General features: G+C 41.1%; 18 non-coding genes across 18 annotated transcripts; 12 read left to right on the forward strand and 6 right to left on the reverse strand.

Moving 5' to 3' along the window:
• Window positions 1-415: 415 nt before the first annotated feature.
• TRNAS-GCU (transfer RNA serine (anticodon GCU)) lies at window positions 416-497 on the forward strand. The gene has a single exon. It is a non-coding gene; the product is annotated as a tRNA-Ser (tRNA).
• A 589-nt stretch (window positions 498-1086) lies between these two features.
• TRNAT-UGU (transfer RNA threonine (anticodon UGU)) lies at window positions 1087-1158 on the forward strand. The gene has a single exon. It is a non-coding gene; the product is annotated as a tRNA-Thr (tRNA).
• A 1174-nt stretch (window positions 1159-2332) lies between these two features.
• TRNAI-UAU (transfer RNA isoleucine (anticodon UAU)) lies at window positions 2333-2427 on the reverse strand. The gene is made up of 2 exons: window positions 2390-2427; window positions 2333-2368 (listed from the first exon to the last, which is right to left on the reverse strand). It is a non-coding gene; the product is annotated as a tRNA-Ile (tRNA).
• Window positions 2428-3510: 1083 nt separating this feature from the next.
• On the forward strand, window positions 3511-3582 carry TRNAT-UGU (transfer RNA threonine (anticodon UGU)). Its single transcript has one exon. It is a non-coding gene; the product is annotated as a tRNA-Thr (tRNA).
• Window positions 3583-4756: 1174 nt separating this feature from the next.
• On the reverse strand, window positions 4757-4851 carry TRNAI-UAU (transfer RNA isoleucine (anticodon UAU)). Its single transcript has 2 exons — window positions 4814-4851; window positions 4757-4792 (listed from the first exon to the last, which is right to left on the reverse strand). It is a non-coding gene; the product is annotated as a tRNA-Ile (tRNA).
• A 412-nt stretch (window positions 4852-5263) lies between these two features.
• On the forward strand, window positions 5264-5345 carry TRNAS-GCU (transfer RNA serine (anticodon GCU)). The gene has a single exon. It is a non-coding gene; the product is annotated as a tRNA-Ser (tRNA).
• A 1838-nt stretch (window positions 5346-7183) lies between these two features.
• Window positions 7184-7278, reverse strand: TRNAI-UAU (transfer RNA isoleucine (anticodon UAU)). The gene is made up of 2 exons: window positions 7241-7278; window positions 7184-7219 (listed from the first exon to the last, which is right to left on the reverse strand). It is a non-coding gene; the product is annotated as a tRNA-Ile (tRNA).
• A 412-nt stretch (window positions 7279-7690) lies between these two features.
• TRNAS-GCU (transfer RNA serine (anticodon GCU)) lies at window positions 7691-7772 on the forward strand. Its single transcript has one exon. It is a non-coding gene; the product is annotated as a tRNA-Ser (tRNA).
• Window positions 7773-8361: 589 nt separating this feature from the next.
• Window positions 8362-8433, forward strand: TRNAT-UGU (transfer RNA threonine (anticodon UGU)). The gene has a single exon. It is a non-coding gene; the product is annotated as a tRNA-Thr (tRNA).
• A 1176-nt stretch (window positions 8434-9609) lies between these two features.
• Window positions 9610-9704, reverse strand: TRNAI-UAU (transfer RNA isoleucine (anticodon UAU)). Its single transcript has 2 exons — window positions 9667-9704; window positions 9610-9645 (listed from the first exon to the last, which is right to left on the reverse strand). It is a non-coding gene; the product is annotated as a tRNA-Ile (tRNA).
• A 412-nt stretch (window positions 9705-10116) lies between these two features.
• Window positions 10117-10198, forward strand: TRNAS-GCU (transfer RNA serine (anticodon GCU)). Its single transcript has one exon. It is a non-coding gene; the product is annotated as a tRNA-Ser (tRNA).
• A 581-nt stretch (window positions 10199-10779) lies between these two features.
• On the forward strand, window positions 10780-10851 carry TRNAT-UGU (transfer RNA threonine (anticodon UGU)). Its single transcript has one exon. It is a non-coding gene; the product is annotated as a tRNA-Thr (tRNA).
• Window positions 10852-13189: 2338 nt separating this feature from the next.
• On the forward strand, window positions 13190-13261 carry TRNAT-UGU (transfer RNA threonine (anticodon UGU)). The gene has a single exon. It is a non-coding gene; the product is annotated as a tRNA-Thr (tRNA).
• A 1160-nt stretch (window positions 13262-14421) lies between these two features.
• TRNAI-UAU (transfer RNA isoleucine (anticodon UAU)) lies at window positions 14422-14516 on the reverse strand. The gene is made up of 2 exons: window positions 14479-14516; window positions 14422-14457 (listed from the first exon to the last, which is right to left on the reverse strand). It is a non-coding gene; the product is annotated as a tRNA-Ile (tRNA).
• A 412-nt stretch (window positions 14517-14928) lies between these two features.
• TRNAS-GCU (transfer RNA serine (anticodon GCU)) lies at window positions 14929-15010 on the forward strand. The gene has a single exon. It is a non-coding gene; the product is annotated as a tRNA-Ser (tRNA).
• A 589-nt stretch (window positions 15011-15599) lies between these two features.
• Window positions 15600-15671, forward strand: TRNAT-UGU (transfer RNA threonine (anticodon UGU)). The gene has a single exon. It is a non-coding gene; the product is annotated as a tRNA-Thr (tRNA).
• A 2338-nt stretch (window positions 15672-18009) lies between these two features.
• TRNAT-UGU (transfer RNA threonine (anticodon UGU)) lies at window positions 18010-18081 on the forward strand. The gene has a single exon. It is a non-coding gene; the product is annotated as a tRNA-Thr (tRNA).
• Window positions 18082-19241: 1160 nt separating this feature from the next.
• TRNAI-UAU (transfer RNA isoleucine (anticodon UAU)) lies at window positions 19242-19336 on the reverse strand. The gene is made up of 2 exons: window positions 19299-19336; window positions 19242-19277 (listed from the first exon to the last, which is right to left on the reverse strand). It is a non-coding gene; the product is annotated as a tRNA-Ile (tRNA).
• Between the last annotated feature and the right edge of the window lie 396 nt (window positions 19337-19732).

Below are 19732 nucleotides of genomic sequence, written 5' to 3' on the forward strand. Positions count from 1 at the left end.
AGCTCTCTATTTTCACATCTCCCCAGGTGAGCCATCTACAGCTGACCAAGTAGATGACAGACACTGCTCCATCATTCACTGTGCAAGATCGACTCACATGCTAGCATGTTATCATGACTATTAAAAATACAGTCCAAACGGAATAGATTCTATAATTGTCCTATAACATATGCTCTGTCAATTCAAAACCCCATAGAATTATATCTTGACAGTTCTGACAAAGTCTAGGGGAATCTTATGAATATTTGCAATTAGCACATAGTAAGAATTTCCCAAAAATGAAATGTAGGTCCCTGATTGGGGGAAGACGTGGAATGTGAGATCTTGCCTCAGCTGTTTTTTTCTTTTTTAGGTACAGTATATTGACACTTCAGTACCTTTTGTGAAGCAAGGTTTCAGATGGGGCTGTAGGGCAGACGAGGTGGCCGAGTGGTTAAGGCGATGGACTGCTAATCCATTGTGCTCTGCACGCGTGGGTTCGAATCCCACCTTCGTCGGAAAGCCATCAGAGTCTCTTTTGATGGCCAGCATTTCTTGTAGTATAATTACACTCTCTTTCAAGACAGAGCCAGGATCCGCTAGATGGGATCATCTGACTGTTCCATTTTAACAAATATGTCAAATAAAGTGAAGTATTTTGTGCGTAATAGAAATTAGATCTTTCATGGAGTTTCCAGAGGATTGCCTTTCACTCACTCCTGGCTTATTAACCAGTTTGGATAAATAGATTGATAAGAAAGCAGCTCTTACTCCTAAAGTTTAGGCCGTCTCAAATGAATGACTGTTAACATATGTCTGCCCCACAGAGACAGATCACTTCTAATAAGTGGGTTCTCTATATGTCACTGATTGCAGACATACTAACTAGAGCTATCGGTATGGTCTTGAATGCGAAAACTCTTATTTTCTCATATGAAAATGTAGTTTTTCATACTTCCAAAAAAAGTGCCTTAAGCATGGTCTTCAATGTGTGCGCGCACGTGGACATTCATATGCAACTACGTTTCCATACAGAGTCTCAAAATCATAGATATATTCATACCTCAGTAAGAATACATGTTGCAATTTACATCCTGCGTACAGACTGGCCTTGTAGCTCAGTGGCAGAGCACTGGTCTTGTAAACCAGGGGTCATGAGTTCAAGCCTCATCAGGGCCTTTTTACATGAGTCTTTCTGTATGTTGTTTTCAAGTCATTCTTCCCTGGAGTCACACCTTGCTTTAGGATTGCTTATTGCCAAGCTTCCCTTTCCTGCTTTCATATTATCAAGAAAATATCATGAAGATCATTGAATTATAAATTATTGCCTCACCCCTTCCGATCGCCTGACGAACGCCTGACAAACGCCATTCTCACCCTGGCGGGCAAGCCCTGCCGGGCAAAGCCAAATAAGCCATGCATATTTACAGTTCCTTTGAAAGGCAGAGCGAGGACTAGGACCTCTGTTCCGACTGAATCTGCATCCACAGAAAGGATGTTATAAGGCCCTACAAATTTCACCAAGGAGATGTGAAAGTCTTCCCCCATAAAATACTTTTTTTCCCAGATACCCCGGCTCTTAGGCAAATGAGGTTACTCCTCAAAACCCCACCCCCACTCACCATAAATATCCTTCTCTCCTGCTGTCCATTCAAATGATACAAGGTATCTTGTACATAGAGAGAAAGGGAGAATAGGCAGACTTGCTTCAAAGATTTGGTGACTTTGGATGGGTGGGTTGAATGAAGAAGTGAACCTGGTTTCTGGGAAAGGAGTATCGAGATGAAGATGAGGAAAAGTGAACATGGACCACATTCATAGGTTAGAGAAATACATTTAATAGGTTGAATGGTTTTGAAAAGTGAACTTCGAGCAGTAATTGTTGTTTTTTAAACTGCAAAGAAATTAAAAATGAATGTGGGATTGGAGGCACACTCTGAGCAGAAAAGCACCATAAGCTGCTATGGTGCAACTCAAGATGGTGAATAGAACCTTTAATATGATGATGCTCTTCTTTTGCTAGTTTTTTCGAGTCACCTTTTATTGTAAGTAGCTGATACAGCATTTTTTGCAGCTCTTCAGTTTATGGTTATCATGTGAGAACACTGTTTTCATCATATTTATTATTCTACAAATGTATTTTTAAATGCACTGATGTGGTGTTTGCATGAAATGCAAGATGGCACATCATGGAATGTTTAAACTGAGCATCGCGGAGGATATGTGATATTTGGCACCCAGAGGAGTAGGACACGTAGATCCTATAAGAAGTAAAGACTCTCTAGCAAGGGCCGTCCATACTCTGAGTTTAAACTTTACTTTTTGTGAAATGGTTTATGAAAAACAACACGGCTGCTCCAGGTGAGGCTCGAACTCACAACCTCGGCATGGCTCAGTGCAAGTACTGCTGTATAAGTACCGCGCGCTAACCGATTGCGCCACTGGAGCTCTCTCTTTTCACATCTCCCCAGGTGAGCCATCTACAGCTGACCAAGTAGATGACAGACACTGCTCCATCATTCACTGTGCAAGATCGACTCACATGCTAGCATGTTATCATGACTATTAAAAATACAGTCCAAACGGAATAGATTCTATAATTGTCCTATAACATATGCTCTGTCTATTCAAAACCCCATAGAATTATATCTTGACAGTTCTGACAAAGTCTAGGGGAATCTTATGAATATTTGTAATTAGCACATAGTAAGAATTTCCCAAAAATGAAATGTAGGTCCCTGATTGGGGGAAGACGTGGAATGTGAGATCTTGCCTCAGCTGTTTTTTTCTTTTTTAGGTACAGTATATTGACACTTCAGTACCTTTTGTGAAGCAAGGTTTCAGATGGGCCTGTAGGGCAGACGAGGTGGCCGAGTGGTTAAGGCGATGGACTGCTAATCCATTGTGCTCTGCACGCTTGGGTTCGAATCCCACCTTCGTCGGAAAGCCATCAGAGTCTCTTTTGATGGCCAGCATTTCTTGTAGTATAATTACACTCTCTTTCAAGACAGAGCCAGGATCCGCTAGATGGGATCATCTGACTGTTCCATTTTAACAAATATGTCAAATAAAGTGAAGTATTTTGTGCGTAATAGAAATTAGATCTTTCATGGAGTTTCCAGAGGATTGCCTTTCACTCACTCCTGGCTTATTAACCAGTTTGGATAAATAGATTGATAAGAAAGCAGCTCTTACTCCTAAAGTTTAGGCCGTCTCAAATGAATGACTGTTAACATATGTCTGCCCCACAGAGACAGATCACTTCTAATAAGTGGGTTCTCTATATGTCACTGATTGCAGACATACTAACTAGAGCTATCGGTATGGTCTTGAATGCGAAAACTCTTATTTTCTCATATGAAAATGTAGTTTTTCATACTTCCAAAAAAAGTGCCTTAAGCATGGTCTTCAATGTGTGCGCGCACGTGGACATTCATATGCAACTACGTTTCCATACAGAGTCTCAAAATCATAGATATATTCATACCTCAGTAAGAATACATGTTGCAATTTACATCCTGCGTGCAGACTGGCCTTGTAGCTCAGTGGCAGAGCACTGGTCTTGTAAACCAGGGGTCATGAGTTCAAGCCTCATCAGGGCCTTTTTACATGAGTCTTTCTGTATGTTGTTTTCAAGTCATTCTTCCCTGGAGTCACACCTTGCTTTAGGATTGCTTATTGCCAAGCTTCCCTTTCCTGCTTTCATATTATCAAGAAAATATCATGAAGATCATTGAATTATAAATTATTGCCTCACCCCTTCCGATCGCCTGACGAACGCCTGACAAACGCCATTCTCACCCTGCCGGGCAAGCCCTGCCGGGCAAAGCCAAATAAGCCATGCATATTTACAGTTCCTTTGAAAGGCAGAGCGAGGACTAGGACCTCTGTTCCGACTGAATCTGCATCCACAGAAAGGATGTTATAAGGCCCTACAAATTTCACCAAGGAGATGTGAAAGTCTTCCCCCATAAAATACTTTTTTTCCCAGATACCCCGGCTCTTAGGCAAATGAGGTTACTCCTCAAAACCCCACCCCCACTCACCATAAATATCCTTCTCTCCTGCTGTCCATTCAAATGATACAAGGTATCTTGTACATAGAGAGAAAGGGAGAATAGGCAGACTTGCTTCAAAGATTTGGTGACCTTGGATGGGTGGGTTGAATGAAGAAGTGAACCTGGTTTCTGGGAAAGGAGTATCGAGATGAAGATGAGGAAAAGTGAACATGGACCACATTCATAGGTTAGAGAAATACATTTAATAGGTTGAATGGTTTTGAAAAGTGAACTTCGAGCAGTAATTGTTGTTTTTTAAACTGCAAAGAAATTAAAAATGAATGTGGGATTGGAGGCACACTCTGAGCAGAAAAGCACCATAAGCTGCTATGGTGCAACTCAAGATGGTGAATAGAACCTTTAATATGATGATGCTCTTCTTTTGCTAGTTTTTTCGAGTCACCTTTTATTGTAAGTAGCTGATACAGCATTTTTTGCAGCTCTTCAGTTTATGGTTATCATGTGAGAACACTGTTTTCATCATATTTATTATTCTACAAATGTATTTTTAAATGCACTGATGTGGTGTTTGCATGAAATGCAAGATGGCACATCATGGAATGTTTAAACTGAGCATCGCGGAGGATATGTGATATTTGGCACCCAGAGGAGTAGGACACGTAGATCCTATAAGAAGTAAAGACTCTCTAGCAAGGGCCGTCCATACTCTGAGTTTAAACTTTACTTTTTGTGAAATGGTTTATGAAAAACAACACGGCTGCTCCAGGTGAGGCTCGAACTCACAACCTCGGCATGGCTCAGTGCAAGTACTGCTGTATAAGTACCGCGCGCTAACCGATTGCGCCACTGGAGCTCTCTATTTTCACATCTCCCCAGGTGAGCCATCTACAGCTGACCAAGTAGATGACAGACACTGCTCCATCATTCACTGTGCAAGATCGACTCACATGCTAGCATGTTATCATGACTATTAAAAATACAGTCCAAACGGAATAGATTCTATAATTGTCCTATAACATATGCTCTGTCAATTCAAAACCCCATAGAATTATATCTTGACAGTTCTGACAAAGTCTAGGGGAATCTTATGAATATTTGCAATTAGCACATAGTAAGAATTTCCCAAAAATGAAATGTAGGTCCCTGATTGGGGGAAGACGTGGAATGTGAGATCTTGCCTCAGCTGTTTTTTTCTTTTTTAGGTACAGTATATTGACACTTCAGTACCTTTTGTGAAGCAAGGTTTCAGATGGGGCTGTAGGGCAGACGAGGTGGCCGAGTGGTTAAGGCGATGGACTGCTAATCCATTGTGCTCTGCACGCGTGGGTTCGAATCCCACCTTCGTCGGAAAGCCATCAGAGTCTCTTTTGATGGCCAGCATTTCTTGTAGTATAATTACACTTACACTCTCTTTCAAGACAGAGCCAGGATCCGCTAGATGGGATCATCTGACTGTTCCATTTTAACAAATATGTCAAATAAAGTGAAGTATTTTGTGCGTAATAGAAATTAGATCTTTCATGGAGTTTCCAGAGGATTGCCTTTCACTCACTCCTGGCTTATTAACCAGTTTGGATAAATAGATTGATAAGAAAGCAGCTCTTACTCCTAAAGTTTAGGCCGTCTCAAATGAATGACTGTTAACATATGTCTGCCCCACAGAGACAGATCACTTCTAATAAGTGGGTTCTCTATATGTCACTGATTGCAGACATACTAACTAGAGCTATCGGTATGGTCTTGAATGCGAAAACTCTTATTTTCTCATATGAAAATGTAGTTTTTCATACTTCCAAAAAAAGTGCCTTAAGCATGGTCTTCAATGTGTGCGCGCACGTGGACATTCATATGCAACTACGTTTCCATACAGAGTCTCAAAATCATAGATATATTCATACCTCAGTAAGAATATATGTTGCAATTTACATCCTGCGTGCAAACTGGCCTTGTAGCTCAGTGGCAGAGCACTGGTCTAAACCAGGGGTCATGAGTTCAAGCCTCATCAGGGCCTTTTTACATGAGTCTTTCTGTATGTTGTTTTCAAGTCATTCTTCCCTGGAGTCACACCTTGCTTTAGGATTGCTTATTGCCAAGCTTTCCTTTCCTGCTTTCATATTATCAAGAAAATATCATGAAGATCATTGAATTATAAATTATTGCCTCACCCCTTCCGATCGCCTGACGAACGCCTGACAAACGCCATTCTCACCCTGGCGGGCAAGCCCTGCCGGGCAAAGCCAAATAAGCCATGCATATTTACAGTTCCTTTGAAAGGCAGAGCGAGGACTAGGACCTCTGTTCCGACTGAATCTGCATCCACAGAAAGGATGTTATAAGGCCCTACAAATTTCACCAAGGAGATGTGAAAGTCTTCCCCCATAAAATACTTTTTTTCCCAGATACCCCGGCTCTTAGGCAAATGAGGTTACTCCTCAAAACCCCACCCCCACTCACCATAAATATCCTTCTCTCCTGCTGTCCATTCAAATGATACAAGGTATCTTGTACATAGAGAGAAAGGGAGAATAGGCAGACTTGCTTCAAAGATTTGGTGACTTTGGATGGGTGGGTTGAATGAAGAAGTGAACCTGGTTTCTGGGAAAGGAGTATCGAGATGAAGATGAGGAAAAGTGAACATGGACCACATTCATAGGTTAGAGAAATACATTTAATAGGTTGAATGGTTTTGAAAAGTGAACTTCGAGCAGTAATTGTTGTTTTTTAAACTGCAAAGAAATTAAAAATGAATGTGGGATTGGAGGCACACTCTGAGCAGAAAAGCACCATAAGCTGCTATGGTGCAACTCAAGATGGTGAATAGAACCTTTAATATGATGATGCTCTTCTTTTGCTAGTTTTTTCGAGTCACCTTTTATTGTAAGTAGCTGATACAGCATTTTTTGCAGCTCTTCAGTTTATGGTTATCATGTGAGAACACTGTTTTCATCATATTTATTATTCTACAAATGTATTTTTAAATGCACTGATGTGGTGTTTGCATGAAATGCAAGATGGCACATCATGGAATGTTTAAACTGAGCATCGCGGAGGATATGTGATAATTGGCACCCAGAGGAGTAGGACACGTAGATCCTATAAGAAGTAAAGACTCTCTAGCAAGGGCCGTCCATACTCTGAGTTTAAACTTTACTTTTTGTGAAATGGTTTATGAAAAACAACACGGCTGCTCCAGGTGAGGCTCGAACTCACAACCTCGGCATAGCTCAGTGCAAGTACTGCTGTATAAGTACCGCGCGCTAACCGATTGCGCCACTGGAGCTCTCTCTTTTCACATCTCCCCAGGTGAGCCATCTACAGCTGACCAAGTAGATGACAGACACTGCTCCATCATTCACTGTGCAAGATCGACTCACATGCTAGCATGTTATCATGACTATTAAAAATACAGTCCAAACGGAATAGATTCTATAATTGTCCTATAACATATGCTCTGTCTATTCAAAACCCCATAGAATTATATCTTGACAGTTCTGACAAAGTCTAGGGGAATCTTATGAATATTTGTAATTAGCACATAGTAAGAATTTCCCAAAAATGAAATGTAGGTCCCTGATTGGGGGAAGACGTGGAATGTGAGATCTTGCCTCAGCTGTTTTTTTCTTTTTTAGGTACAGTATATTGACACTTCAGTACCTTTTGTGAAGCAAGGTTTCAGATGGGGCTGTAGGGCAGACGAGGTGGCCGAGTGGTTAAGGCGATGGACTGCTAATCCATTGTGCTCTGCACGTGTGGGTTCGAATCCCACCTTCGTCGGAAAGCCATCAGAGTCTCTTTTGATGGCCAGCATTTCTTGTAGTATAATTACACTCTCTTTCAAGACAGAGCCAGGATCCGCTAGATGGGATCATCTGACTGTTCCATTTTAACAAATATGTCAAATAAAGTGAAGTATTTTGTGCGTAATAGAAATTAGATCTTTCATGGAGTTTCCAGAGGATTGCCTTTCACTCACTCCTGGCTTATTAACCAGTTTGGATAAATAGATTGATAAGAAAGCAGCTCTTACTCCTAAAGTTTAGGCCGTCTCAAATGAATGACTGTTAACATATGTCTGCCCCACAGAGACAGATCACTTCTAATAAGTGGGTTCTCTATATGTCACTGATTGCAGACATACTAACTAGAGCTATCGGTATGGTCTTGAATGTGAAAACTCTTATTTTCTCATATGAAAATGTAGTTTTTCATACTTCCAAAAAAAGTGCCTTAAGCATGGTCTTCAATGTGTGCGCGCACGTGGACATTCATATGCAACTACGTTTCCATACAGAGTCTCAAAATCATAGATATATTCATACCTCAGTAAGAATACATGTTGCAATTTACATCCTGCGTGCAGACTGGCCTTGTAGCTCAGTGGCAGAGCACTGGTCTTGTAAACCAGGGGTCATGAGTTCAAGCCTCATCAGGGCCTTTTTACATGAGTCTTTCTGTATGTTGTTTTCAAGTCATTCTTCCCTGGAGTCACACCTTGCTTTAGGATTGCTTATTGCCAAGCTTTCCTTTCCTGCTTTCATATTATCAAGAAAATATCATGAAGATCATTGAATTATAAATTATTGCCTCACCCCTTCCGATCGCCTGACGAACGCCTGACAAACGCCATTCTCACACTGGCGGGCAAGCCCTGCCGGGCAAAGCCAAATAAGCCATGCATATTTACAGTTCCTTTGAAAGGCAGAGCGAGGACTAGGACCTCTGTTCCGACTGAATCTGCATCCACAGAAAGGATGTTATAAGGCCCTACAAATTTCACCAAGGAGATGTGAAAGTCTTCCCCCATAAAATACTTTTTTTCCCAGATACCCCGGCTCTTAGGCAAATGAGGTTACTCCTCAAAACCCCACCCCCACTCACCATAAATATCCTTCTCTCCTGCTGTCCATTCAAATGATACAAGGTATCTTGTACATAGAGAGAAAGGGAGAATAGGCAGACTTGTGCTTCAAAGATTTGGTGACCTTGGATGGGTGGGTTGAATGAAGAAGTGAACCTGGTTTCTGGGAAAGGAGTATCGAGATGAAGATGAGGAAAAGTGAACATGGACCACATTCATAGGTTAGAGAAATACATTTAATAGGTTGAATGGTTTTGAAAAGTGAACTTCGAGCAGTAATTGTTGGTTTTTAAACTGCAAAGAAATTAAAAATGAATGTGGGATTGGAGGCACACTCTGAACAGAAAAGCACCATAAGCTGCTATGGTGCAACTCAAGATGGTGAATAGAACCTTTAATATGATGATGCTCTTCTTTTGCTAGTTTTTTCGAGTCACCTTTTATTGTAAGTAGCTGATCCAGCATTTTTTGCAGCTCTTCAGTTTATGGTTATCATGTGAGAACACAGTTTTCATCATATTTATTATTCTACAAATGTATTTTTAAATGCACTGATGTGGTGTTTGCATGAAATGCAAGATGGCACATCATGGAATGTTTAAACTGAGCATCGCGGAGGATATGTGATATTTGGCACCCAGAGGAGTAGGACACGTAGATCCTATAAGAAGTAAAGACTCTCTAGCAAGGGCCGTCCATACTCTGAGTTTAAACTTTACTTTTTGTGAAATGGTTTATGAAAAACAACACGGCTGCTCCAGGTGAGGCTCGAACTCACAACCTCGGCATGGCTCAGTGCAAGTACTGCTGTATAAGTACCGCGCGCTAACCGATTGCGCCACTGGAGCTCTCTCTTTTCACATCTCCCCAGGTGAGCCATCTACAGCTGACCAAGTAGATGACAGACACTGCTCCATCATTCACTGTGCAAGATCGACTCACATGCTAGCATGTTATCATGACTATTAAAAATACAGTCCAAACGGAATAGATTCTATAATTGTCCTATAACATATGCTCTGTCTATTCAAAACCCCATAGAATTATATCTTGACAGTTCTGACAAAGTCTAGGGGAATCTTATGAATATTTGTAATTAGCACATAGTAAGAATTTCCCAAAAATGAAATGTAGGTCCCTGATTGGGGGAAGACGTGGAATGTGAGATCTTGTCTCAGCTGTTTTTTTCTTTTTTAGGTACAGTATATTGACACTTCAGTACCTTTTGTGAAGCAAGGTTTCAGATAGGGCTGTAGGGCAGACGAGGTGGCCGAGTGGTTAAGGCGATGGACTGCTAATCCATTGTGCTCTGCACGCGTGGGTTCGAATCCCACCTTCGTCGGAAAGCCATCAGAGTCTCTTTTGATGGCCAGCATTTCTTGTAGTATAATTACACTCTCTTTCAAGACAGAGCCAGGATCCGCTAGATGGGATCATCTGACTGTTCCATTTTAACAAATATGTCAAATAAAGTAAAGTATTTTGTGCGTAATAGAAATTAGATCTTTCATGGAGTTTCCAGAGGATTGCCTTTCACTCACTCCTGGCTTATTAACCAGTTTGGATAAATAGATTGATAAGAAAGCAGCTCTTACTCCTAAAGTTTAGGCCGTCTCAAATGAATGACTGTTAACATATGTCTGCCCCACAGAGACAGATCACTTCTAATAAGTGGGTTCTCTATATGTCACTGATTGCAGACATACTAACTAGAGCTATCGGTATGGTCTTGAATGCGAAAACTCTTATTTTCTCATATGAAAATTCATACTTCCAAAAAAAGTGCCTTAAGCATGGTCTTCAATGTGTGGGCGCACGTGGACATTCATATGCAACTACGTTTCCATACAGAGTCTCAAAATCATAGATATATTCATACCTCAGTAAGAATACATGTTGCAATTTACATCCTGCGTGCAGACTGGCCTTGTAGCTCAGTGGCAGAGCACTGGTCTTGTAAACCAGGGGTCATGAGTTCAAGCCTCATCAGGGCCTTTTTACATGAGTCTTTCTGTATGTTGTTTTCAAGTCATTCTTCCCTGGAGTCACACCTTGCTTTAGGATTGCTTATTGCCAAGCTTCCCTTTCCTGCTTTCATATTATCAAGAAAATATCATGAAGATCATTGAATTATACATTATTGCCTCACCCCTTCCGATCGCCTGACGAACGCCTGACAAACGCCATTCTCACCCTGCCGGGCAAAGCCAAATAAGCCATGCATATTTACAGTTCCTTTGAAAGGCAGAGCGAGGACTAGGACCTCTGTTCCGACTGAATCTGCATCCACAGAAAGGATGTTATAAGGCCCTACAAATTTCACCAAGGAGATGTGAAAGTCTTCCCCCATAAAATACTTTTTTTCCCAGATACCCCGGCTCTTAGGCAAATGAGGTTACTCCTCAAAACCCCACCCCCACTCACCATAAATATCCTTCTCTCCTGCTGTCCATTCAAATGATACAAGGTATCTTGTACATAGAGAGAAAGGGAGAATAGGCAGACTTGCTTCAAAGATTTGGTGACCTTGGATGGGTGGGTTGAATGAAGAAGTGAACCTGGTTTCTGGGAAAGGAGTATCGAGATGAAGATGAGGAAAAGTGAACATGGACCACATTCATAGGTTAGAGAAATACATTTAATAGGTTGAATGGTTTTGAAAAGTGAACTTCGAGCAGTAATTGTTGGTTTTTAAACTGCAAAGAAATTAAAAATGAATGTGGGATTGGAGGCACACTCTGAGCAGAAAAGCACCATAAGCTGCTATGGTGCAACTCAAGATGGTGAATAGAACCTTTAATATGATGATGCTCTTCTTTTGCTAGTTTTTTCGAGTCACCTTTTATTGTAAGTAGCTGATACAGCATTTTTTGCAGCTCTTCAGTTTATGGTTATCATGTGAGAACACTGTTTTCATCATATTTATTATTCTACAAATGTATTTTTAAATGCACTGATGTGGTGTTTGCATGAAATGCAAGATGGCACATCATGGAATGTTTAAACTGAGCATCGCGGAGGATATGTGATATTTGGCACCCAGAGGAGTAGGACACGTAGATCCTATAAGAAGTAAAGACTCTCTAGCAAGGGCCGTCCATACTCTGAGTTTAAACTTTACTCTTTGTGAAATGGTTTATGAAAATCAACACGGCTGCTACAGGTGAGGCTCGAACTCACAACCTCGGCATGGCTCAGTGCAAGTACTGCTGTATAAGTACCGCGCGCTAACCGATTGCGCCACTGGAGCTCTCTCTTTTCACATCTCCCCAGGTGAGCCATCTACAGCTGACCAAGTAGATGACAGACACTGCTCCATCATTCACTGTGCAAGATCGACTCACATGCTAGCATGTTATCATGACTATTAAAAATACAGTCCAAACGGAATAGATTCTATAATTGTCCTATAACATATGCTCTGTCTATTCAAAACCCCATAGAATTATATCTTGACAGTTCTGACAAAGTCTAGGGGAATCGTATGAATATTTGTAATTAGCACATAGTAAGAATTTCCCAAAAATGAAATGTAGGTCCCTGATTGGGGGAAGACGTGGAATGTGAGATCTTGCCTCAGCTGTTTTTTTCTTTTTTAGGTACAGTATATTGACACTTCAGTACCTTTTGTGAAGCAAGGTTTCAGATGGGGCTGTAGGGCAGACGAGGTGGCCGAGTGGTTAAGGCGATGGACTGCTAATCCATTGTGCTCTGCACGCGTGGGTTCAAATCCCACCTTTGTCGGAAAGCCATCAGAGTCTCTTTTGATGGCCAGCATTTCTTGTAGTATAATTACACTCTCTTTCAAGACAGAGCCAGGATCCGCTAGATGGGATCATCTGACTGTTCCATTTTAACAAATATGTCAAATAAAGTGAAGTATTTTGTGCGTAATAGAAATTAGATCTTTCATGGAGTTTCCAGAGGATTGCCTTTCACTCACTCCTGGCTTATTAACCAGTTTGGATAAATAGATTGATAAGAAAGCAGCTCTTACTCCTAAAGTTTAGGCCGTCTCAAATGAATGACTGTTAACATATGTCTGCCCCACAGAGACAGATCACTTCTAATAAGTGGGTTCTCTATATGTCACTGATTGCAGACATACTAACTAGAGCTATCGGTATGGTCTTGAATGCGAAAACTCTTATTTTCTCATATGAAAATGTAGTTTTTCATACTTCCAAAAAAAGTGCCTTAAGCATGGTCTTCAATGTGTGCGCGCACGTGGACATTCATATGCAACTACGTTTCCATACAGAGTCTCAAAATCATAGATATATTCATACCTCAGTAAGAATACATGTTGCAATTTACATCCTGCGTGCAGACTGGCCTTGTAGCTCAGTGGCAGAGCACTGGTCTTGTAAACCAGGGGTCATGAGTTCAAGCCTCATCAGGGCCTTTTTACATGAGTCTTTCTGTATGTTGTTTTCAAGTCATTCTTCCCTGGAGTCACACCTTGCTTTAGGATTGCTTATTGCCAAGCTTCCCTTTCCTGCTTTCATATTATCAAGAAAATATCATGAAGATCATTGAATTATAAATTATTGCCTCACCCCTTCCGATCGCCTGACGAACGCCTGACAAACGCCATTCTCACCCTGCCGGGCAAAGCCAAATAAGCCATGCATATTTACAGTTCCTTTGAAAGGCAGAGCGAGGACTAGGACCTCTGTTCCGACTGAATCTGCATCCACAGAAAGGATGTTATAAGGCCCTACAAATTTCACCAAGGAGATGTGAAAGTCTTCCCCCATAAAATACTTTTTTTCCCAGATACCCCGGCTCTTAGGCAAATGAGGTTACTCCTCAAAACCCCACCCCCACTCACCATAAATATCCTTCTCTCCTGCTGTCCATTCAAATGATACAAGGTATCTTGTACATAGAGAGAAAGGGAGAATAGGCAGACTTGCTTCAAAGATTTGGTGACTTTGGATGGGTGGGTTGAATGAAGAAGTGAACCTGGTTTCTGGGAAAGGAGTATCGAGATGAAGATGAGGAAAAGTGAACATGGACCACATTCATAGGTTAGAGAAATACATTTAATAGGTTGAATGGTTTTGAAAAGTGAACTTCGAGCAGTAATTGTTGGTTTTTAAACTGCAAAGAAATTAAAAATGAATGTGGGATTGGAGGCACACTCTGAACAGAAAAGCACCATAAGCTGCTATGGTGCAACTCAAGATGGTGAATAGAACCTTTAATATGATGATGCTCTTCTTTTGCTAGTTTTTTCGAGTCACCTTTTATTGTAAGTAGCTGATACAGCATTTTTTGCAGCTCTTCAGTTTATGGTTATCATGTGAGAACACAGTTTTCATCATATTTATTATTCTACAAATGTATTTTTAAATGCACTGATGTGGTGTTTGCATGAAATGCAAGATGGCACATCATGGAATGTTTAAACTGAGCATCGCGGAGGATATGTGATATTTGGCACCCAGAGGAGTAGGACACGTAGATCCTATAAGAAGTAAAGACTCTCTAGCAAGGGCCGTCCATACTCTGAGTTTAAACTTTACTTTTTGTGAAATGGTTTATGAAAAACAACACGGCTGCTCCAGGTGAGGCTCGAACTCACAACCTCGGCATGGCTCAGTGCAAGTACTGCTGTATAAGTACCGCGCGCTAACCGATTGCGCCACTGGAGCTCTCTCTTTTCACATCTCCCCAGGTGAGCCAACTACAGCTGACCAAGTAGATGACAGACACTGCTCCATCATTCACTGTGCAAGATCGACTCACATGCTAGCATGTTATCATGACTATTAAAAATACAGTCCAAACGGAATAGATTCTATAATTGTCCTATAACATATGCTCTGTCTATTCAAAACCCCATAGAATTATATCTTGACAGTTCTGACAAAGTCTAGGGGAATCTTATGAATATTTGTAATTAGCACATAGTAAGAATTTCCCAAAAATGAAATGTAGGTCCCTGATTGGGGGAAGACGTGGAATGTGAGATCTTGCCTCAGCTGTTTTTTTCTTTTTTAGGTACAGTATATTGACACTTCAGTACCTTTTGTGAAGCAAGGTTTCAGATGGGGCTGTAGGGCAGACGAGGTGGCCGAGTGGTTAAGGCGATGGACTGCTAATCCATTGTGCTCTGCACGTGTGGGTTCGAATCCCACCTTCGTCGGAAAGCCATCAGAGTCTCTTTTGATGGCCAGCATTTCTTGTAGTATAATTACACTCTCTTTCAAGACAGAGCCAGGATCCGCTAGATGGGATCATCTGACTGTTCCATTTTAACAAATATGTCAAATAAAGTGAAGTATTTTGTGCGTAATAGAAATTAGATCTTTCATGGAGTTTCCAGAGGATTGCCTTTCACTCACTCCTGGCTTATTAACCAGTTTGGATAAATAGATTGATAAGAAAGCAGCTCTTACTCCTAAAGTTTAGGCCGTCTCAAATGAATGACTGTTAACATATGTCTGCCCCACAGAGACAGATCACTTCTAATAAGTGGGTTCTCTATATGTCACTGATTGCAGACATACTAACTAGAGCTATCGGTATGGTCTTGAATGCGAAAACTCTTATTTTCTCATATGAAAATGTAGTTTTTCATACTTCCAAAAAAAGTGCCTTAAGCATGGTCTTCAATGTGTGCGCGCACGTGGACATTCATATGCAACTACGTTTCCATACAGAGTCTCAAAATCATAGATATATTCATACCTCAGTAAGAATACATGTTGCAATTTACATCCTGCGTGCAGACTGGCCTTGTAGCTCAGTGGCAGAGCACTGGTCTTGTAAACCAGGGGTCATGAGTTCAAGCCTCATCAGGGCCTTTTTACATGAGTCTTTCTGTATGTTGTTTTCAAGTCATTCTTCCCTGGAGTCACACCTTGCTTTAGGATTGCTTATTGCCAAGCTTCCCTTTCCTGCTTTCATATTATCAAGAAAATATCATGAAGATCATTGAATTATACATTATTGCCTCACCCCTTCCGATCGCCTGACGAACGCCTGACAAACGCCATTCTCACCCTGCCGGGCAAAGCCAAATAAGCCATGCATATTTACAGTTCCTTTGAAAGGCAGAGCGAGGACTAGGACCTCTGTTCCGACTGAATCTGCATCCACAGAAAGGATGTTATAAGGCCCTACAAATTTCACCAAGGAGATGTGAAAGTCTTCCCCCATAAAATACTTTTTTTCCCAGATACCCCGGCTCTTAGGCAAATGAGGTTACTCCTCAAAACCCCACCCCCACTCACCATAAATATCCTTCTCTCCTGCTGTCCATTCAAATGATACAAGGTATCTTGTACATAGAGAGAAAGGGAGAATAGGCAGACTTGCTTCAAAGATTTGGTGACCTTGGATGGGTGGGTTGAATGAAGAAGTGAACCTGGTTTCTGGGAAAGGAGTATCGAGATGAAGATGAGGAAAAGTGAACATGGACCACATTCATAGGTTAGAGAAATACATTTAATAGGTTGAATGGTTTTGAAAAGTGAACTTCGAGCAGTAATTGTTGGTTTTTAAACTGCAAAGAAATTAAAAATGAATGTGGGATTGGAGGCACACTCTGAGCAGAAAAGCACCATAAGCTGCTATGGTGCAACTCAAGATGGTGAATAGAACCTTTAATATGATGATGCTCTTCTTTTGCTAGTTTTTTCGAGTCACCTTTTATTGTAAGTAGCTGATACAGCATTTTTTGCAGCTCTTCAGTTTATGGTTATCATGTGAGAACACTGTTTTCATCATATTTATTATTCTACAAATGTATTTTTAAATGCACTGATGTGGTGTTTGCATGAAATGCAAGATGGCACATCATGGAATGTTTAAACTGAGCATCGCGGAGGATATGTGATATTTGGCACCCAGAGGAGTAGGACACGTAGATCCTATAAGAAGTAAAGACTCTCTAGCAAGGGCCGTCCATACTCTGAGTTTAAACTTTACTCTTTGTGAAATGGTTTATGAAAATCAACACGGCTGCTACAGGTGAGGCTCGAACTCACAACCTCGGCATGGCTCAGTGCAAGTACTGCTGTATAAGTACCGCGCGCTAACCGATTGCGCCACTGGAGCTCTCTCTTTTCACATCTCCCCAGGTGAGCCATCTACAGCTGACCAAGTAGATGACAGACACTGCTCCATCATTCACTGTGCAAGATCGACTCACATGCTAGCATGTTATCATGACTATTAAAAATACAGTCCAAACGGAATAGATTCTATAATTGTCCTATAACATATGCTCTGTCTATTCAAAACCCCATAGAATTATATCTTGACAGTTCTGACAAAGTCTAGGGGAATCGTATGAATATTTGTAATTAGCACATAGTAAGAATTTCCCAAAAATGAAATGTAGGTCCCTGATTGGGGGAAGACGTGGAATGTGAGATCTTGCCTCAGCTGTTTTTTTCTTTTTTAGGTACAGTATATTGACACTTCAGTACCTTTTGTGAAGCAAGGTTTCAGATGGGGCTGTAGGGCAGACGAGGTGGCCGAGTGGTTAAGGCGATGGACTGCTAATCCATTGTGCTCTGCACGCGTGGGTTCAAATCCCACCTTTGTCGGAAAGCCATCAGAGTCTCTTTTGATGGCCAGCATTTCTTGTAGTATAATTACACTCTCTTTCAAGACAGAGCCAGGATCCGCTAGATGGGATCATCTGACTGTTCCATTTTAACAAATATGTCAAATAAAGTGAAGTATTTTGTGCGTAATAGAAATTAGATCTTTCATGGAGTTTCCAGAGGATTGCCTTTCACTCACTCCTGGCTTATTAACCAGTTTGGATAAATAGATTGATAAGAAAGCAGCTCTTACTCCTAAAGTTTAGGCCGTCTCAAATGAATGACTGTTAACATATGTCTGCCCCACAGAGACAGATCACTTCTAATAAGTGGGTTCTCTATATGTCACTGATTGCAGACATACTAACTAGAGCTATCGGTATGGTCTTGAATGCGAAAACTCTTATTTTCTCATATGAAAATGTAGTTTTTCATACTTCCAAAAAAAGTGCCTTAAGCATGGTCTTCAATGTGTGCGCGCACGTGGACATTCATATGCAACTACGTTTCCATACAGAGTCTCAAAATCATAGATATATTCATACCTCAGTAAGAATACATGTTGCAATTTACATCCTGCGTGCAGACTGGCCTTGTAGCTCAGTGGCAGAGCACTGGTCTTGTAAACCAGGGGTCATGAGTTCAAGCCTCATCAGGGCCTTTTTACATGAGTCTTTCTGTATGTTGTTTTCAAGTCATTCTTCCCTGGAGTCACACCTTGCTTTAGGATTGCTTATTGCCAAGCTTCCCTTTCCTGCTTTCATATTATCAAGAAAATATCATGAAGATCATTGAATTATAAATTATTGCCTCACCCCTTCCGATCGCCTGACGAACGCCTGACAAACGCCATTCTCACCCTGCCGGGCAAAGCCAAATAAGCCATGCATATTTACAGTTCCTTTGAAAGGCAGAGCGAGGACTAGGACCTCTGTTCCGACTGAATCTGCATCCACAGAAAGGATGTTATAAGGCCCTACAAATTTCACCAAGGAGATGTGAAAGTCTTCCCCCATAAAATACTTTTTTTCCCAGATACCCCGGCTCTTAGGCAAATGAGGTTACTCCTCAAAACCCCACCCCCACTCACCATAAATATCCTTCTCTCCTGCTGTCCATTCAAATGATACAAGGTATCTTGTACATAGAGAGAAAGGGAGAATAGGCAGACTTGCTTCAAAGATTTGGTGACTTTGGATGGGTGGGTTGAATGAAGAAGTGAACCTGGTTTCTGGGAAAGGAGTATCGAGATGAAGATGAGGAAAAGTGAACATGGACCACATTCATAGGTTAGAGAAATACATTTAATAGGTTGAATGGTTTTGAAAAGTGAACTTCGAGCAGTAATTGTTGGTTTTTAAACTGCAAAGAAATTAAAAATGAATGTGGGATTGGAGGCACACTCTGAACAGAAAAGCACCATAAGCTGCTATGGTGCAACTCAAGATGGTGAATAGAACCTTTAATATGATGATGCTCTTCTTTTGCTAGTTTTTTCGAGTCACCTTTTATTGTAAGTAGCTGATACAGCATTTTTTGCAGCTCTTCAGTTTATGGTTATCATGTGAGAACACAGTTTTCATCATATTTATTATTCTACAAATGTATTTTTAAATGCACTGATGTGGTGTTTGCATGAAATGCAAGATGGCACATCATGGAATGTTTAAACTGAGCATCGCGGAGGATATGTGATATTTGGCACCCAGAGGAGTAGGACACGTAGATCCTATAAGAAGTAAAGACTCTCTAGCAAGGGCCGTCCATACTCTGAGTTTAAACTTTACTTTTTGTGAAATGGTTTATGAAAAACAACACGGCTGCTCCAGGTGAGGCTCGAACTCACAACCTCGGCATGGCTCAGTGCAAGTACTGCTGTATAAGTACCGCGCGCTAACCGATTGCGCCACTGGAGCTCTCTCTTTTCACATCTCCCCAGGTGAGCCAACTACAGCTGACCAAGTAGATGACAGACACTGCTCCATCATTCACTGTGCAAGATCGACTCACATGCTAGCATGTTATCATGACTATTAAAAATACAGTCCAAACGGAATAGATTCTATAATTGTCCTATAACATATGCTCTGTCTATTCAAAACCCCATAGAATTATATCTTGACAGTTCTGACAAAGTCTAGGGGAATCTTATGAATATTTGTAATTAGCACATAGTAAGAATTTCCCAAAAATGAAATGTAGGTCCCTGATTGGGGGAAGACGTGGAATGTGAGATCTTGCCTCAGCTGTTTTTTTCTTTTTTAGGTACAGTATATTGACACTTCAGTACCTTTTGTGAAGCAAGGTTTCAG

Source organism: Triturus cristatus, chromosome 12 (assembly GCF_964204655.1).
Source record: "Triturus cristatus chromosome 12, aTriCri1.1, whole genome shotgun sequence".
In the NCBI taxonomy this organism is placed as follows: Eukaryota; Metazoa; Chordata; class Amphibia; order Caudata; family Salamandridae; genus Triturus; species Triturus cristatus.